General features: G+C 30.3%; 1 protein-coding gene across 1 annotated transcript in view; it reads left to right on the top strand.

Moving 5' to 3' along the window:
• Positions 1-257: 257 nt before the first annotated feature.
• The window catches only part of LOC148300785 (cell adhesion molecule DSCAM-like), a 232891-nt gene continuing 213504 nt past the window's right edge, over positions 258-19644 (top strand). Inside the window, exon 1 of the mRNA XM_088274307.1 lies at positions 258-579. The gene's annotated coding sequence lies outside the window, so the exon portion shown is untranslated. The remainder of the gene's footprint in view (positions 580-19644) is intronic.

Here is a 19644-nt window from a genome sequence, read left to right as displayed (position 1 = left end):
CGTTACCGACGTTACCAGTCTGATGATGTCGGTAACGACGAAACCCGGTCGCTGGTCAAATAAAAAAGTGGAAAAGCTAAAAATATTGGTTTTAATCTAATAATAAATTAAATAATAAATATTATTTACAAAGGTGGGTAGGTAAATTAGAATTGCGATCAGTGTAAAATGAAACACGTGAATAATCATTTAGCGCCAGGATCGTGGGTATGCATGTGGCTTGATGTAAATATACACTAGACGGTCGGTAGGTAGTCAGTAGTCCGCTAGCGACCGGCGCAGGCGCGTCTCGACGTCTCGACGCATCGATTCACGAACTAAATCGCTCGATCTTCGATTCACAAGCGGTTTTTTTCTGTATCGCGCGAATCTCGTTTCTAATTTTCTTCATCGTTTGTGATTTTTTTGTGTGTTTTCTTCATTCGATCGAGATAAATGTTTTAGTTGGTGTTGTTTGTGCTAAAAAATAAACAATAATAATAAAAAAATTGAAGATTCTAATGTAACATGTGTTTCGCAACATCGATCGCCATAACAAATGTGTAAAAAAAAAGGAATAAATATTTTCTACAGAAAAGGGTGAGTCATTTTATTAATATATTCATAAGTTTAACCAACTAACTATCACAATGCTTCCTGCAGAGGTAGGTAGAGAGAATAGAACACCACACCAATCTGTAATTTCTAATATACTTCTCCTCCAATATGTACACATATTAATGCCTCTCTTCTAAAAACATCTCATAAATGTCCGCCGATTATTCCAACTTCTGACCTGACTACTTTCAAGTACATACTTGATCAAGCCATGTTTTTTTTGGTCTTCTTCTGCTCCTATTTCTAAATATATTCCATTCACAAATTCATTTTGCCGTTCTTTCCTCACTCATTCATTCCACATGTCCAAACATTCTTAACACACCTTTTTTGAAATTTCATCGATATTTTTTGTCTCAGTTTTACATTTTTTTCTTATTTCTCCATTCAAACGAACATCATATATAGTTTTGCCTTACACTCATCTGAGAGATCGTGTTTCGACTGCATTCATTCTACTTTCAGGCGTCTTTTGCCAACTCCATGCTCTACTTTATTCATTAGGGTTGACACTAGGATTGATACTCCGGTGTGTACTGCCAGTTTAGTTTTCGTTGTTAGCCTTTTATTTGCTATAACTGAAAGAATCAAAATAATTCATATATTTATTTAAAGTATACATAATTAAATTGTTACTTTGTTTTAAAATCACTAAAAATATTTTATTTTATCTTAATTGTAATATCTACCGGTTTCGAAGCTAACCGCTTCTTTATCAATACTGATTATGTTTGAGTACCTATTGTGATTATGATTAATACTAATCAGTCTTGATAAAGATGCGGTTAGCTTTAAAACCGGTGGAAATTACAATTAAGTTATAATACAAAAATTATAATGATTTTAAAACGAAGTTGCACTTCAATTATGAAATGGAAAATCACAAAGTTACTGCTTCAAATATATATTATATTTAAATAAAGATTTCTAACTCACCATCACGCCGCTTCTCCGTAGTAATATCAGAGAGAATAGAACGCCACACTAATATATCTTTGCAAAACATTCTTAGCCTCTTCCACATTCATGTATCTTCTCATACATACCCACCGATTAGGATTTTATTGCTATCAGTATATTAGCGAGTTAATATAATTGTCCCATTTTTAAAATATTATTATTGATAAATATTGACATTACAGTGAAACCTCTACCTATCGTTCCTCGAATAATCGTTTTCCCGGATGTGTCGTTTATTTCGTCTACCCCGAATTCATCTCATACAAAAAGATCGCATCAATCGTTTCTCTATCACCATTTTACCGCATTCATTGTTTGAATTACGCTGCATATTTGATTTCTTTTGTCTCTGTTTTTTACATACTTCTAAATTCTCTCAATTTTGCTACATTCGACGACAATATTCCATCGTCTGAGAAAAAAACTATATATGTATATGGTTTGTGTGATGCAAGGTTGACGGATACAGCAGAAGAGGTCGATATTGATGAAGAGGACTCTGTGAAAGATTGAAAACTTTTTACTAAGCACATTTAATAACTGATGCCGAAGAAAAAAATTATTGCAAAACCGAAAATATACTGTTTATGTACGGAAATAAAATAGTAAAAAAACAAGTGTCGAAGATAGATTATTTACAATTCAATAAACTTGAATACTTTTTGGTTCTGTTCAGCTTTGTATATCCATATTTTAAAAATAAATACATTTATTTACATTTCAAACTTGTATTCTTCTTAGAATTTCATCCTGCCAATGGTTATGGAGATGTGTATTGCCTTCTCATCCTGCATTCATTGTTTTCCAGCATTCATAGTTTATTTCAATAGGTCCTTTCAAAAACGATAGATAGAGATTTGACTGTATATATGTACATACTTTAAAAAATTAAGTTTTAACTCTGCAACACGTGTTCGCGTTTTTATTTGGTCCTTTGCGAGAGACGATCGTATTTTTTTATTGAATTCAAACTATAGCAACGTAATGGATACAATAATCCAGGGTTGGCGCAGTAACAAATGCCAGGGCTGGCGCTGCCCCGATTATTCGACACTTGCCGCGGAAACATGAGTCAACTTCCTCCCGCTAATGTCGAAAGGCAATAAAAATTAATATCTGTTAATCTCGTGTGACACGCCGCTAAAATGGCCGACATTATTAAAAGCGTAATGAAAAACAACGAGCTTTGCAATATTATATTTGAGGAATATAATAAAGTGTATGTCATTATTATCCGTTACATTTTTTAAAGCCGCTTTTCGGTTTGGTCAACTCGTTTGATATTCGTAATAGAAATCAAGCAGAGAGAGAATGTTCTGAGGTAATACATATCGAAATGGGATAAGCATTATAGATTTGGAAAGGTGTGTTAACACGGATTAGGCATATGAATCGAATGAGTGAAAAAAGAGTAAAGGGAGAGTGGTATGACGTTCTATTATTTCACCCTACCCCTAGGGAATATGACGTGATAGTTAATTATTTTTTTCATTTATTTTTTTTTCAATTTTATTTTATTTGGGTTAAAAACAGCAACATATGTACAAAAAAAACTTAAAAGATATACATTAAATAAGCTAATTATAGTTAATGACAGAAACATAAAGATTAGTACAAAATATTTATTTTTTGTTTGTGTATTAATTTTAAATCAAACACGGATTTTTTGAGTCCACTAAGATTTGGCGTTTAATTTGTAGAATGGAGTTCTACAAATTAAACGCCAAATCAAAAAAAAAACAAAATACTTAGTTTAGATCTAGCAAATAAACACGTATTTATGAGAGAAAATGTGCATGTGTGAAGTGTGTAAGAGGGTGTGTATGTGTGTGTGTGTAATGTTGATTCTAGTAGAGACATACATACAATGCAAAGAAGCATATGTTTTAAAGATCCTGAGAGGACAATATGCTCACCATTCGACTATTCAACACAGATTTTCTAGTTGTTTAATCAAATAAAAAAAGTATGATAGATGTTAGAATGGTGACATAAGGAAATAATGGAATGCTGAGATGATGAGTGAAGCATGGCGTTAGCAAAGGATAACATAAGGATGATAGTAGACTTAATGCAGTCTAAATGCGATTTCTCAGACGAATGTGCGGAGGAATAATGTATGATAGATGGTCGAATGGTGATTTAAGGAAAGAATGGAAGGCTGAGATAAACACTATCCATAAAATTCAGAAACGTGTGTTGGGATGGTTTGGGCATGTGAATCGAGTGAGTGAAGAAAGAATAGTAAAACAAATTTATGACGCGGATGTGATTCGTAATACAAGCAGAGGACGACTGAGGAAAGCTTGGTATAATCAAGTATTTTAAATACTTGCCAGGAGACGCAATGATTGGCGAGTTTGTATGAGGAGATACATACATGAATACGGAAGAGGAGAAGATTGTTTGCAAATACAGATTGGTAGAGCATTCTATTCTCTCTGCCTACCCCTGCGGTAGGGAGGCAAAAAAAACTGACAGATATAGCTCAACGTTAACAAAATATATCGAAATATTTTATGTTTATCGAATCGACGAAGATTAGCTCATTTGGGCGTTGTCAAATTATTTTTGATTTCTCTCAACTGTTTTATACAATATAAATATTATTTTCTCGTAAAAGCCAGTATCGACAGGAAAAATATTAAAATGTTAAGAAAAATTCTCAGGGAGCGTTTTAATTATTGCTGTTACAAGAAATTCATGTAATACGAGACCTCCCTTCAGTAATACAGACATTATTCAGCTCAAGAATGAAGTCTCTATTACTATGATGTTCTGAGAATTGTACAATGTACAATACTGTATCTTTCCAATGTCTCTCCATGGCTTCTAAACGCAACTATGAACTCTTACTCAAGCTATCATAGAGAAGAATAAAACATGCAATGTGTGTGTGTATGTATCAAATAATATGCTTAAAATATCATGAATAGTTTTGAGGGAATATGATATGATAGAAGAATAAGTTAAGTTTTGGACACTCTAAAAAAAGAAAAGTTTAGTATTTTGGCCATTCAATGAGAAGAGATAATAGGTAATAAATAAAAACATTTGAAAACACTGGAAATCAAAAGTTAATACAACACAGGAAGAAGACGTATGTTCTGGTTGGGGAAATTGAATGAGAGGTTCAAAAATTGCACTTTGTTACTGTTTAGAGCGAATGCAGAAGAATGAAAATATGGCATGATAATTATAAAACTAAACATGGAGGAGTATGTTCAAAAAAATAAATAGTACTCGGTTGTAGACTATGATTTAGCTGATATATTTTTATTACAAAATTATTGCTTACGTTTGTTGCATTGAAACACGTGTCACAATGATTTTAAGAAATAGCGGTATTTACCAAGTAAAACTCAATTTAAAAGAGATAAATCATCACAAAGTGACTCCCGAATCAATTTATGAAAATATATTTTTATCATAATTGATTCGGCAGTCAGTTTGGTGATATCTATATTTTTCTTGGTAAATGTCACTTTTTCTATTCTCAATATTATTCCCATTTAAAGTGTATTCACTATTTCTGTTACTTGGTAAAATCATTATAAAATATCGTGTAATAGTGGTTAAAAATTAACAAAATTTAAGAACTTGATTTTGACTGAGAGAATGAATATTACACATTATAATTTTTCTACACCTTTTTTTGTAAATCAAAGTTTTTTAATGATATATATGTAAATATATATATATATATATATATATATATATATATATATATATATATATATATATATATATATATATATATATATATATATATATATATATATATATATATATATATATATATATATATATATATATATATATATATATATATATATATATATATTTATGTATATATATATATATATATATATATATATATATATATATATATATATATATATATATATATATATATATATATATATATATATATATTTATGTATATATATATATATATATATATATATATATATATATATATATATATATATATATATATATATATATATATATATATATATATATATATATATATATATATATATATATATATATATATATATATATATATATATATATATATACATTTCAAAAAAAAAGTTATATGACAATTTCGTCGCACGGAACTCCACACATTAAAAAGTGTTCTGGTGGGATATTTTTAGAGTGCGAGGTCATTTTAAAGCTACAATAAATTTGTTGAATTTGTTTCAACACTTACCGCACTTGTCACACCGCTTTAAATCATTCGCTACGATCATTGTGGGACCACACAAATGACATTCAACAGAACTAGTATGAAATTTTTATGATAACTGTTAAATGTATGATTTTTTCTAAAAAAAACTCCGAAATATAACACATTTCGTATTAAAATAGATATGATAAGAAGTTTTAAATTTTGAATTCAGCTTCGGTGTTTTGATACATTGAAATGTAAATTATTTTGTTCGTTTTTGTTTTTGAAAATGTAGGTCATTCAATAATAGCAATAGTAAACTCATTTTTTAGTTAAGAAAATAATATAATAACAAATTTTAATGAAGTGCTAAACGTCAATATTCTTTTCATCTATCTGGAGTTGTCAAAATATAAAAAATAACTCCTAAGTGCGGAAACATAGATATGTGATCAAGGATTTGGACATGTTGTGAGATTAATATTGTATCAATTTCATGAAGTGTCCTATGCAATTTAAGGTGCTGATAAAGTATAGAAATAGATAACAAAAAGAAAATATACGTTACGGATGATTTTTGGTGCTTAAATAAATTTAAGTAATATTGAGTTTATTCATCTGTATGCCTACATCTAAAATGCTTCCAGCTTCTCATTCACAGTTTGTGTTTGGGTCCATGATTGGTTTATTTGATAATTAACATACTATTGTAGGCGTGAAAACTGTTCTGGGAAGTCTTTTTTTTTAATTTAACGTAAGTATTTCTTTTTAAATTTTCGACTAAAAGCGATCGGCGAAATAATGTTTTTTTAGTGTAAATATCTGGTCAGAACTGTTATTGAACCAATGGAGCCTCTGTAAGTCTTACCTCGTTTTGGCTAACATTGTCCAGAAATAAATTACTTCCAAAGATTGTTAATGATATAGAAAGGAGAGTGAATGCTGGGAATAGGGCGAATGGTGCACTGTCTCTCTGACGAATATGCGGAGAAACGATGTACGATGTACGAGATGCTTATAAAAATGACATGGTCGTATGGACATGTGGAGCGAATAGATAACGAGAGAATTACCAAGAAAGTATATGTGGCTAATGTGAGACTTGGCACGATCAGATCAATTAGAACCTAAAATCTGGTGGTGTCAAAAGTTTGCGTAATCGGAAGGCATGTATGACTAGATGTAAAGATGTGAAGGGGGCGATGAGTGTATGTCAGGACAGAAGAGTGTGACTCATACCGTCCTCTCTGCCTATTCCTGCGGGAAATGGGTGATGGTATTAGTAGTAGAAGTAGAATAAAAAATACAATTTGCAAAAAAAAATCCTGATAATCTGTTGGATAAATGCTTTAAAATTTCAAAGTTATATTTTTTATATTTATTTGGATTAATACACATAAAGCACTTATTACAGTTTTCCGGAGTACCTACTCTTATATAAAACAAACTTACAAAAATAAATATATAAGTTTTCCGCAGTACGAACTCACCCTTACAGAAGGGTGAAATATTTGATATTTTCATATTTATTCCAGTGCGATCTGCTAAACAAATATTTGACATAGAACTCGAAATTTTTATTATGGGTCCTGGTGCCGATTCCCCAGGCAAAATATTTGATATGTAAATTTGGCGTTTTGAAATTCAATACTTTTATATCGAAACATGATACTGTGATTTGATGCATTTACACGGAATTTTTACTTTGATCCTTTTTTAAGTGGGAAATTTATTTTAGTATTATTTTTGTACAAATGGATATTATTATAGCGGTCGAAATCTGTTAGGGTAGTGAATAAAAATGTAATGTAAATTCCGTTTTAGATTTGGGCGCTTGAAAAATATTATCGTTTTTCAGGCAAAAACAAATGCCGTTTAAATGCTTTACCTGAGAAGAATGGGTAGAACATCGTTGCATTACATAATTAAAAATGAATATATCAGAAAATAATGTAAGGCATAATTAGGCATAGAAATTTTATATGTAAATAAAACTGTTCTTTGTTTAGATAAACTAGAAAAATTAGAAATAAGTATAGTAATTAATAAAGACCTTACACATTATAAATAACCAATTAAATTTAACTACACGTCCACTTTTTTAAATGTTCTCATAGTGATTCATTTATCTTCTTTCTCTCTTTTAATCTCATTAAATTAAATCAATTTCATTGCAATCTGCACTTGACCTAATGATAAAATTTATGTATTAATTGTTAAATTAAACACATATTTTTTGAGTCTACTAAGTATTATTTTATTTTGTTGTTGAAAAACACATAAAAATTAATATTGTGACAATTGTTTCACCTAGTTATGGGATTTTTAAACGAATGTAATGATTAAATGGACTGACGGCCCTTAAATAGCTAAACAATTCAAGGTACTTAAGTAATAGTTTTATTTAAGGACCGTCAAGCCATTTAATCTTTACATTCGTTTGAAAATGCCATAACTAGGCGAATCAATTGTCACATTATTAATTTTTAGGTATTTTTTAAAAAAGAAATAAAATTAAAATAAGAATATTAAAAGTAAATACATAAATTAAAATGTAATTCACCAAATTAAACGCCAAATCAAAAAATATGATAATAGAATGTTTATTCCGAAACCGGTAGTCACGAAGTAGTGTTTTTCAAAGTTGTATTACATAAAGTGAACGATAAATGATAAGAAGAGTGTTATATTACCATACCACAAAGTTTACAATGCGTTTAATTTATAAAATATTTTATATTTTCCTTGATCTATGTTGAGATGTTAGAATTTAAATTATAAGGTTCGAAAATCTAAGAAGCAGACTGCGGCTCAATAGTTTTACTTAAAAACTAATTCTCTGTTTCGAATAATAAATTTAAACATTCAAAAGAAACCAGGAGCTTGTTAAATAAATCCAGTAGGAGTATTTATATAAGTCTTTCTGTGCTTCGTCCAACTTCATGTATCGTTATCATAGTAAATCATGATAAATCACGCAGATATGTTCATGTTAAAAGTATTTTAAAATAAACTTTTTGCTGATCGCATGTAGGAATCTGCAAAAAATATTTACCGTTTTTTATTCTCCTGTGGAGTCCACTAAAAAAGGACCATCTTTATATTAATTAATCATATTTAAGGCGCGTTTTTTCGGCTTGTTATGTCATGATGTCGCTCACTCCTTTCAAGAACGTCATAAATCAAAAAAACTAGATTTTTCAGGAGAACGTTTTTAAAGTTTAAAAATATAATACAATGTATTAAAAATAAACATCAAGCCACTTATTGAACTTTTTACTGTGCAATAGTTCTTTTTAGGTAAAACCTGAAAGTTTTTTCTCCATTTGAAAAATACTTAATATATTTAAAAAAAAATAGTTAAATAATACGTTTCCTTCAAAATGCAAAAACAACACATTCTGCCCTGTAGCGGGTAAATATTGAGTTAAAAATATTCTGCTTTTGCTGGGATATAGTACATTTTCTGGGCATTCCGAAAACATGCACAACTGAAAATTGACGATTTTTGATTTATGACGTTCTTGAAAGGAGTGAGCGATGTGTCCTATTTGTGATGCCACACTTCAGTTGCCATCACCGGGGAGTATGTTACATTTTTTTCAGTAGAACTTTTGACGCATATAAACTAAAAAATCTAAAATGCAATCAGCATCTATGGTAAACTGCAGTGGCAATCTAAAAAAAATTTATTTTTTTAGGTTAAATATTTTTTTAAGTAATTTCAATCTCTACTGGTTTTTTAAAAGTATTATATTTTTAACGCTTCTACCTCAAACAACTCGACTTTTTATTTTTCAAATAAAAAAAAATCATATATTGCCTACGAGTAGATTTGAATTTTTATTATCATTTGAATGTATTAGGTACATAATAAACAAAGAAAATAGTATTTTTACTTTAACAATTTGATGGTAAGTACCTTTAACAGGAAAACAACTATATTTTTTTTAAATGAGTATAATAATCAATTGTTTTATAATTTATACGAATAACAATGGATATTTATCCAATATATTTGTTGATTTTGTGTCGGGTTGTGGTCCCGTGGTAAGTGTCGCGGACTCTTGAGTCAGAGTTTCTCGGTTCGAACCCACTCTACCACAATTTGTACTCAGAAATAGTAGGAAATTGAAGTATTGTAAGTAATAAAACACAAATATTTATCTCTATCTCTAAATATGTGACACGACAAAATGTACATAAGTGGTTTTGTAATGTATTTTTCTAATATTAAAATTTAATATTTACTTGATAAATGCCACCAATTGTTAAATTGTATAGTGAAACGTTTTTCGATGCACTCAGCATCAAAAAAAACTGTTTGTGATAATAATATTTAGGAATCGAAACATGTGTTATAATAAAGTGGAATAATTGGTGGTATTTACAGAGTTTAAATTCATTAAAAAATACATAGATATTGCCAAAGTCATTGAATCTATTAATGAAATGGGTCATAAATATGTTTATAAAATAAATAAATATAAAATAAATATGTTTATAAAAAATAATAATAAAAATTGTTTTATGGATTTAAAAAAAAAAGTTTTTTTTGTCTTATACGAGATGATACTCGTATTTGCTATATGCGCACTGTTACTGCCTTTAAGTGTGGTCGGACTATAAATGAATAAAAAATATTATATAAATAAACTTTAAACGACAAAATATTATAAAATTGTTGTTTGAAATAAAAATCAGTATTTTTTTAATGTTAATTTTTATTGAACGAACACAATTATGATTATCCAAAGATTTCACACGGATATTTATCCACTTGTTTATAGTTCCTGAAATAGGTACAGACTTCATTGAATAATCTCCAGACGAGACACATAAATATGTACAAGATATATGTACTTGAACTAAATATGTTACTATAATGTCGTGGCTTAGTACAAAAGTAAAAATGTGCATGAAATAAATAAATATGCAATAGCATTAAAATACCGTTTTATTTAAATCTCATTATAATTTATACGAATTTGAGAAGTATCAGGTTCTTTCTAATTGAACCAAGGTGAGATTAATTTCGGATATATTCGCATGTGCACCCTTTTTTTTATTTTCTGTTTTGAGTTTTTATTTTATTTGATATTTATTTTATTTTTTATAGCGATCGAGTTCACAATTTATTTATTTATTTGGCGTTTCATTTGAGGAACTCCATTTCAATTCATGTATTGATTTTTAAATCAAACACAGATTTTTTTAGTCTACTAAGTTGTATTTGATCAAACAACTCATAAATATTAATATTGTGACAATAGTTTCGCCTACTTATGGCATTTTCAAACGGATTCGTGATTTAAAAATTAATACATAAAAGAGTTCATAACTCTCAAATCTTATGCCGCCTAAAATTTATGTTTAACCTGCTTAGTTAAGTGGTCAGTACGTTGGGCAACCTTTTCGGAAGTTCCAAGTTCGATTCCCATGGGAGGTCAATTCGTCATCAAAGATTTGGACATACTCAAAAAACTGCGAGTAAAATATTTAAAATCCTTTAAACGACACATTTAAACAATTAAATTCCCATATTTAGTGTGAAAATATAATTATAAACTTATGTTGGTGACGATGCATACGTATATAGTATATTATGTGAACGTGTAAGTGACGAATATGTGTTTGTATGTATGAACTCGTGTGGTCTATTTCTGGGGACACGACTGAACGTTCCCAACTTCCCGTGGGAGTCGATCCCGGACTCCGGGAATACGATGAAGCAAGACTTTGTTGAGTGCCTGCTGCTCGCTACTTTGCAGGAACTCGATAGGATTTTATACGAGCAAAATGATGTTTTGTTTGTTTAAATTTGTTTTTTTTACATTAAATAAAAAAAAATATCCATCACGCCGCTTCTCGTAGGGGTAGGCAGAGAGAATACGAGAACGTCACACCATATCGTTAAACAAGAACGTCTGTATATAATATAAAAATATATCCGTTCCATCAAAGTCGTTATCTCTTAAATTAATTAACTGATTATTTCGAGATTTTTAGACGCGAGAAATAAAAACACATTTAAAAAATAAAAATTAAAACATTGAACTTATCAGAAACACACGCAATACTAAATATTGCCCATGGCGGATATCATGGTTTTCCGACACTGCTGACACTTAGCATCTACATTGTTGTCGATTGCATTGTTGTTAATTTTGAACATTTTCATAACTTTATTGCATTGTGAAATTCTACATATTCTAAATATATGTTTTCTATCCATTTTTTCCATTTAATCAGACTGAGTCACAGCAACGCGTTGCCGGATACAGCTAGTTAACTTAAAAATTTAACATTGTACCATACCATGTTTGACTTTATTAATGTAAACATGACTTGTTTAAAAAACATTTATAGTTTTTCTCCTAGAACAGATTTATTAATTGCTTCACCGTTTGTTGAAAGTAACAGTAACTCACAAAATACTAAGCATTGCTCAGGCAGACAGCGTGCTCCTTGATAGCTGCAATCATGAAGTATTATTTATATTGTGGATTAAATAGTTTTTTTTATTAAAAAAAATAATATTGCTTTTATTTGTATTGTGAAATTGAACATATTACAACAACGTCAAAAATACAAAACTTGATTTTTCAGGAGAACGTTTTTAATGTTTAAAAATATAATACAATGTATTAAAAACAAATATCAAGCCACTTATTGAACTTTTTACTATGCAACAGATCTTTTTTGGTTTTTTCTCCATTTGAAAAAATATAAAGTTTATTTAAAAAAAATAATTAAACAAAACCTTTTCTTCAAAAAGCAAAAACAACACTTTATGCCCTGTATCGGGTAAATATTAAGTTAAAAATATGCCACTTTTGCTGGGACGTATTATATTTTCTGGACATTTTGAAAACATGCACACCTGAAAATTGTCAATTTTTTATTTATGACGTTCTTAAAAGGAGTAAGCGAAATGTGTGCTATTTTTTTCATATAACTTGACTGAGTCACAACAACGCGTAGCAGTTGTATGAAACGTTGAGAACGCTTATGGCCGCATTCGTGCTAGTTTTTATAATAGACTGAAAAAATATACTTCTTCATTTATGACGTGTGAAGAACCAAGCAATAAATCATTGTTTTTCAATGAAATAATTAACGGTCTCCTGAGACAATAAGCAATCGCTTGATTTATGTGCTTCCCCCCTTTGTAGATCTTATCTAAAATAGCATTGAGGGTGTGTATTTCATGTCATATACAAGAATCCATTGATTTAATGTAAATTCCAGTTGCCAACGGTAATGCCCGCATGCAACACGTAGAACAAAATTAAATACAATTGTAAAATAACATGTTGCATAGTATAAAATTATCGTATTAGTGTGTGTCTCCCTTATATGTAATTAAAATTTATGTTTATGTTTTTTACGGACATTTCTTAGTTTAATTGCATTTATATAATAATAAAACAACTATTAAGTGTTTTCTTCTTATTTTATTATTTTATTTTATTTGACCAGTGGAACAGTTTCGGAATTAATAATTTCACAAAAATGATAGGTGTTTAGAAAATTATATATTATTATAAACACAAGGCAGGGGTTAAAAACCATGGTATTATTTTTTTTATATATTTCATTTTATAACATCCGGTTACTGGTCAAATAAAATAAACGTAAAAACAGCTATATAGCTGTTTTTTTGTTATATACATTTTACATGAGGAGGAATGAATTTTATTTGAATGAATTTAAATAGTTCTTTTAAGTAGGTATATATTAATTTCATATTTTATTCTTACATAATTATTATTACTTTGTGAATATTTGTTACAATAAAAACTAAATAAAAAGTTAAAACGTATTATTCACGTAATTTTTTTATTATTTATATATGGAAAAAAACTGACAAAACTACGATGGATATTATTAAGTTGTATCAAATTTACTTTAAGTTAAATAATATTCTTACCACCATTAGAAATTGTGTAATTTATGTTTTACCATTTTTGTATCTTATGGGAAATTATATAAAACATTGTTTATTCCTGGACAAAAAATATACAAAATTCAATCGAAAGTCTACTTTCCTTTGGATACAGTCAGATTGCTTGGTCAAATTTGTCGCATTTGGTTTGGGTCCGTTAGGGCGTATAGCCGAACTCACTTGAAACATATTTACAAAGCCACAAAAATAGTCAGTATTTTAATCATTTATTTTTTTAAAACACATAATTTCAGTAGCGAAACATACGTTTTTTTACTAAATCTGAAGATAAAGCTATTATAAAAATATTTTGTAAAATAAGAATTGATGAATGTTAGTTAAATATTTCTTTGATTAGCGAATAAAAACGTGACTGGCAGCTAGAACAGCGCCTGTACATGTTTCGTTTTACGTTAAATGAATGAATTCCACTGAAAGAGAAGCATGCAATATTTGTATGTCCTGAATGTGCTTTAAATAACTTCATAAATATATTTTTCGTAAAATTAACAAAATGTGTTCTGAAAATGTAATGTTTCTATATTAATAGCAGGTCAACCGTCACGTTGTTTACATTTTACAACACCTACATTCCTACATACACATAACATAACGTTAGTTTCGACATGACATTGGCACAAAGATTGACATGAAGTATTTCACGAATATTCCACGGTAGCGGGATCACTAAACTCAGATTTATTTGTAGAACTTTACTCTTCACATTCCTGTTACCCCGATCCGAGAGCTAGTTAAAATATAACGGTGGAACATTTATACACTAACTAACTAATTATCACGCCATTTTTGTTCAGGGATAGAAGGAGAGGATAGAACGTAACATTAATCTGTCTTCGACTTTTTATTTATGCGTACTTACCTACACTTTTTCCGGTTTCCTGTACTTTTAAAGTTTTTGCAGTACTTGATCTTTCTCTGCCTTTCAATTACATTTTTTTAAAAAGTTAAACACTTAAGTATCCCACATAAAGAGTTTTATTTATATATACGACTAGTTTCGAAAAATTACAGATGTTTTCATCTTCTGGTAAAAATTAAAACTAGCGAACAGAAAATATATTTAGGGGTAAATATAGGTTAAAAAATAAACAGAATAGGGGTGGGGGTTAGGGACAAGATTTTTCGTAAAAGGAAACAAGGATAATAATGGTGACGTATTTTGAAAATATATATTTTTAATTAAAGTTTTATCTGAATTAAATTTTTTATGTATTTCTAAATTTTCTAAAATATTCATGACTTGACAAATATATACCTTTAAATATATTTTTTGTTCGTTAGTTTTAATTTTTATCAGAAGATGAAAACATCTTTAAGTTTTCGAAATTAGTCGTATATATAAATAAAACTCATTAAGTGGTATATTCAAATGTTTAATTTTAAAAATAAAAATAATTAACATGTCATTCCACAAAATTAATGTCGAATCAAGAAATAAATCAATTACATTTGTTCATATATTTATAAGCATTATCGATAAAATGAAAAGGGGTGTATTGAGATAGTTTGGCCATGTGGAACAAATGACTGAGGAAAGAACGGCGGAGTAGAGGAAGGCCGAGGAAAGCTTAGCATGATAAAGTATATAAAACACTTAAAAGTGGTTTCAAAAGTATCAGTTCTAAAACAGGAATAATCGGCGGATATGTGCAAGAAGATGCATAAATGTGGAATAGGTGAAGATTGTTTGCAAAGACACAGTGGTGTGGCGTTCTATTCTCCCTGCATACCCCTGCAAGGAAGTTGCGTGATAGGTTATAATTTAGTTTAAGTGTTATCATACAGTATGAAAATGATAAATTTAGTTAGGATACACCAAAATATGTTAGTTTTGTAATGAAAAATTTCATCGAAAATAATGCCTTATTTGTCGAATCAGACATCTTTTTTTCTAAATAAATCTTTCCGCTCCTTATAAACTCAAAAAAATATGTCTCTATCTTCCAAATGGGTAAACTGAACATAAAAATCAATCACCGAGGTTGTAATAAAGTCACCTCATTAAATGTGCCGTACTTCTTTCAGCTCATCAGCTTTTAAGGGCGGAGAAGCAGTTGAAAGATATGTAGCCAGTTTACTCTATTAGTTGAATACTTTATTAAGAAAGCGTCTTTATTTGTAAACGGTGATTTTAAACAAGAAAAAGACATTTGAAAGGAATACAAAATTGACATGAAAATTAACATGAAAATTGACATGAAAATGAAAATAAATATATTTGAAGTAATCATTTTAAAGTTATGATATTTCAAATGAGTCCTATAAGTTTAACTAAAAAATTAAAATTAAAACGTGAATTCAGAAATGAAGACTCTAAGAACCATATCTGGCAAGAGTCTACGAGACAAAACAAGAAACGCCAGGATAAGGGAAATATGCGATATCGATTGCATGCGATATAGACATTGCACTGTACGGCCAACCTCAAGGTAGACGACTCCAAGGCAGATCACCAAAGTGATGGATCGACAGCTGAGAACCGACATTGCAGGAGGCTAATCTCTCTTAAAAACAGGCCACAAGGCCTACACCAAGCAGAATAAAAAGAAGAAGTAGTGAAGATTACTAACCACTACGCTGCCTCACCGCGGGGTATGCAGAGAGAAATGAATGCCAATCTGTCTTTGCAAACATTCTTTGCCTTGACGGTTAGTTAGTTTTTTGGTGTCTACTAAATATTTGTAATAATTTTTGACTTACCTACATCATTGTTCCGAAAATTCAAAAAGTCTAATTTGTGAACAACAGAGATTAGGACATATTTTTGACATATCAACATATATGAAGAGGAATATGGAAGTTTGGGCATTTACGGGGCTTACAACCGTCATAGGCTTTATTTAAGTGATGACTTAACAAACGTGTGACATTCACCAATTCTACCCATGATTGACAATCACACTATTCAAATTCTTGAAAAAAATGTGAAAAATAACTCTTATTGGAGATAATGCAGATTTTTTGACTCTACTAAGCTGTATTTTATTGATAAAAAACACATGAAAATTAATATTGTTTTATTTTTTTCGCTTAGTTATGGCATTGAAAATGCCATAACTAGGCAAAACTATGGACACAATATTAATTTTTATATGTTTTAGCATTAAAATACAGCATTGTAGAATCAAAAAATCTTGGTTTGATTCAACAATTAATTCATAAATTTAAATGGAGTTCTACAAATTGAACACCAAATCAATAAATAATCCAGATATGTGAACAAGTATTTAGACACACAAAAAATGTTTTAAGATTTGGACTCACTCAAAATTCTGTGCTAATTTTTTATTTGGTTTCTTAAACAAAATATCTCGAGCACACTATTGCGACTTTTTCATGATATTTTTTTTGCAAACTTCGAATACTGCTCTTCGCTTTATTTATTTTGTTTTCTTCTTAATACCCCGTCCACACAGACCGCTTAATATCCTGTGGGAAATTTGAATTTTAAAGTGTCTTGAAGGGTTCCCTTTTCTCTGCTCCTTTCGAACTCCTTGGTCTTCTTATTCTCTCCTCGCGGAAAGCCCTCAAGAGCATCATAATTATTTCTATATCCAGTTTCTATATGGGGTGGAGGGAAATATGCAAATTCATGCCACAAAAGCGCACTTAATATTTTGTGTACCTACCTATCTAAGTGTATGAGTAGGTACTATGTTGCCTACATGTGTATGAAAAACACAGAATTTGTATATAGTGAAAATTTCTTGAATGTTTTCCTGATGATGAATTATGTTTGAATTGATTAGTAAAAAAGTGAATAATGAATAACGTTTGAATTGTATTAATAAAAAAAGTGGTGAAAACAAAGTTAATTAATTTTATAAAGATATAGTGAAAATTGTATGAAAATTTGTATTTCGTTAAGCATTGTGAACGAATATTATAATCTTTTTCTCCTTAAACCCTTATCCGCACGCCAATGGTGCATAGGGCACTACAGCAGTGGTGCAAAGGGCAAACGCAGAGTTGTCATGATCGCTAACACATTAAGCCCTCCGCTTCAGGTACCAGTCCAGGGTAATATTGAATAAATATTGGAGTGAAATAATCACTTATATTTATTTGACCCACCCTTGCAATCCAACCTGGGACCTAGGAAAACGGTAGCCGAGCGTGCTGACCATTACGCTACAGAGGCGAATAATATTATACTACTCGTATATAATAGGTATCTCAACTCGAGATGACACATCTATCGTTTTTATATAAAATACCGACCCATTAAATTTACCCAATAAATATTTACCCAGTAAATATATTTTACCTTTCTTTCATCACCTTTTCGTTCCACATATCCAAACCATATCAACACGTCTTTCTCAATTTTGTCGGCAATGCTTATCTCGGCCTTGCATTATTTACTTACATAACCATTCGAAAGTCTGTCGAATATTTTGTTTAAACGCACATTTGTTTGAGAGATCGCATTTCGGTTATATTTGTCAGAATTTTTCTTGCAACAATGTGGATTTTTAATTTCATCTCTAACATGTCTCTTAATGAGTACCTCAAAGTAATCATTTTCGACACGATTTTCTTCCGTTGCAAGTGAAACAATAGGCAGTTAGTTTGTTTTGCGTGAATGCTGAATGCTCCACAGTTCTTTATTCCTAGCTCTGCGTGTTACATAGTTATTGTGACGTAATTAGTCGTTGGAAACTGCAAGGACACGTTCATATGCTCACTGAACAGGACTCTTTGGCGTGGGACGGTAATGTGTAGTACATATCGCTCACTCCTTTCAAGAACGTCATAAATCAAAAAACTTGATTTTTCAGGAGAACGTTTTTAAAGTTTAAAAATATAACACAATGTATTAAAAATAAATATGAAGCCACTTACTGAACTTTTTACTATGCGACAGATTTTTTTAGGTAAAACCTGAAGGATTTTTCTCCATTTGAAAACTATTATTATATTTTAAAAAAATAATTAAACAATACCTTTTCATCAAAATGGAAAAACAACATTTTCTGCCCTGTAGCGGGTAAATATTAAGTTTAAAATATGCCTCTTTTGCTGGGATATAAAACATTTTCTGGGCATTCCGAAAACATGCCCAACTCAAAATTGACGATTTTTGGTTTATGACGTTCTTGAAAGGCGTGAGCGATATGTAAGTATTGCAAGAGTGCTTCTAAGGACGATTCCAGGCGCCTACTCGCTAACGATATAAATGTTATTTGTATTAATGTATCCGCCAAACCTATTTGTTTTATTGTTTAAGTAGATACTTATATCGTACAGGTTTGAAGGGGATCGCAATGTAGTTGTTATCTACTTATATTACTTATTGTTAGGGCATAATATTTGCGAAATAACTAACTAACTAACTAACTAACCATCACGCCGCTTCCCCGCAGGGGTAGGCAGAGAGAATCGAACGCCACACCACTCTGTCTTTGCAAACATTCTTTGCCTCTTCTACATTCATGCATCTCCTCATAGATACCCGACGATTATTACGACTCCTGACCCGGCCGCTTTCAAGTATTTGACATACCTGATTGTGCCAAGTTTTCCTCGGTCGTGCTCTGCTTCTTTTTCCAACTACATTCGCTCCATAAATTTGTTTAACCGTTCTTTCTTCACTCATACGCTCCACATGTCCAAACCATCTTAACATACCTTTCTTAATTTTATCGATAATGCTTATCTCAGCCTTACATTCTTTCCTTATTTCATCATTCGAACATCTATCAAACATCGTTTTGCCACACATTCGTCTGAGGGATCGCATTTCGACTGCATTCAGTCTGCTTTTATCCTTCTTTTGCCAACTCCATGCTTCGCTTCCATACATAAGGGTTGGAACCAGAACTCCATTGTGTACTGCCAGTTTAGCTTCCGCTGATAGATTTTTATTTGCTAAAACTGATTTTAGTGCACCATTCACTCTGTTCCCAGCATTCACTCTCCTTTCTATGTCTTTATC

The sequence above is a fragment of the Brachycentrus maculatus genome, unplaced genomic scaffold, assembly GCF_059751285.1.
Source record: "Brachycentrus maculatus isolate JH-2025_06_01 unplaced genomic scaffold, ASM5975128v1 h1tg000656l, whole genome shotgun sequence".
Taxonomy (NCBI): domain Eukaryota; kingdom Metazoa; phylum Arthropoda; class Insecta; order Trichoptera; family Brachycentridae; genus Brachycentrus; species Brachycentrus maculatus.
The sequence above is the reverse complement of the archived record's forward strand: the minus strand, read 5'-3'. Positions and strand labels throughout refer to the sequence as shown.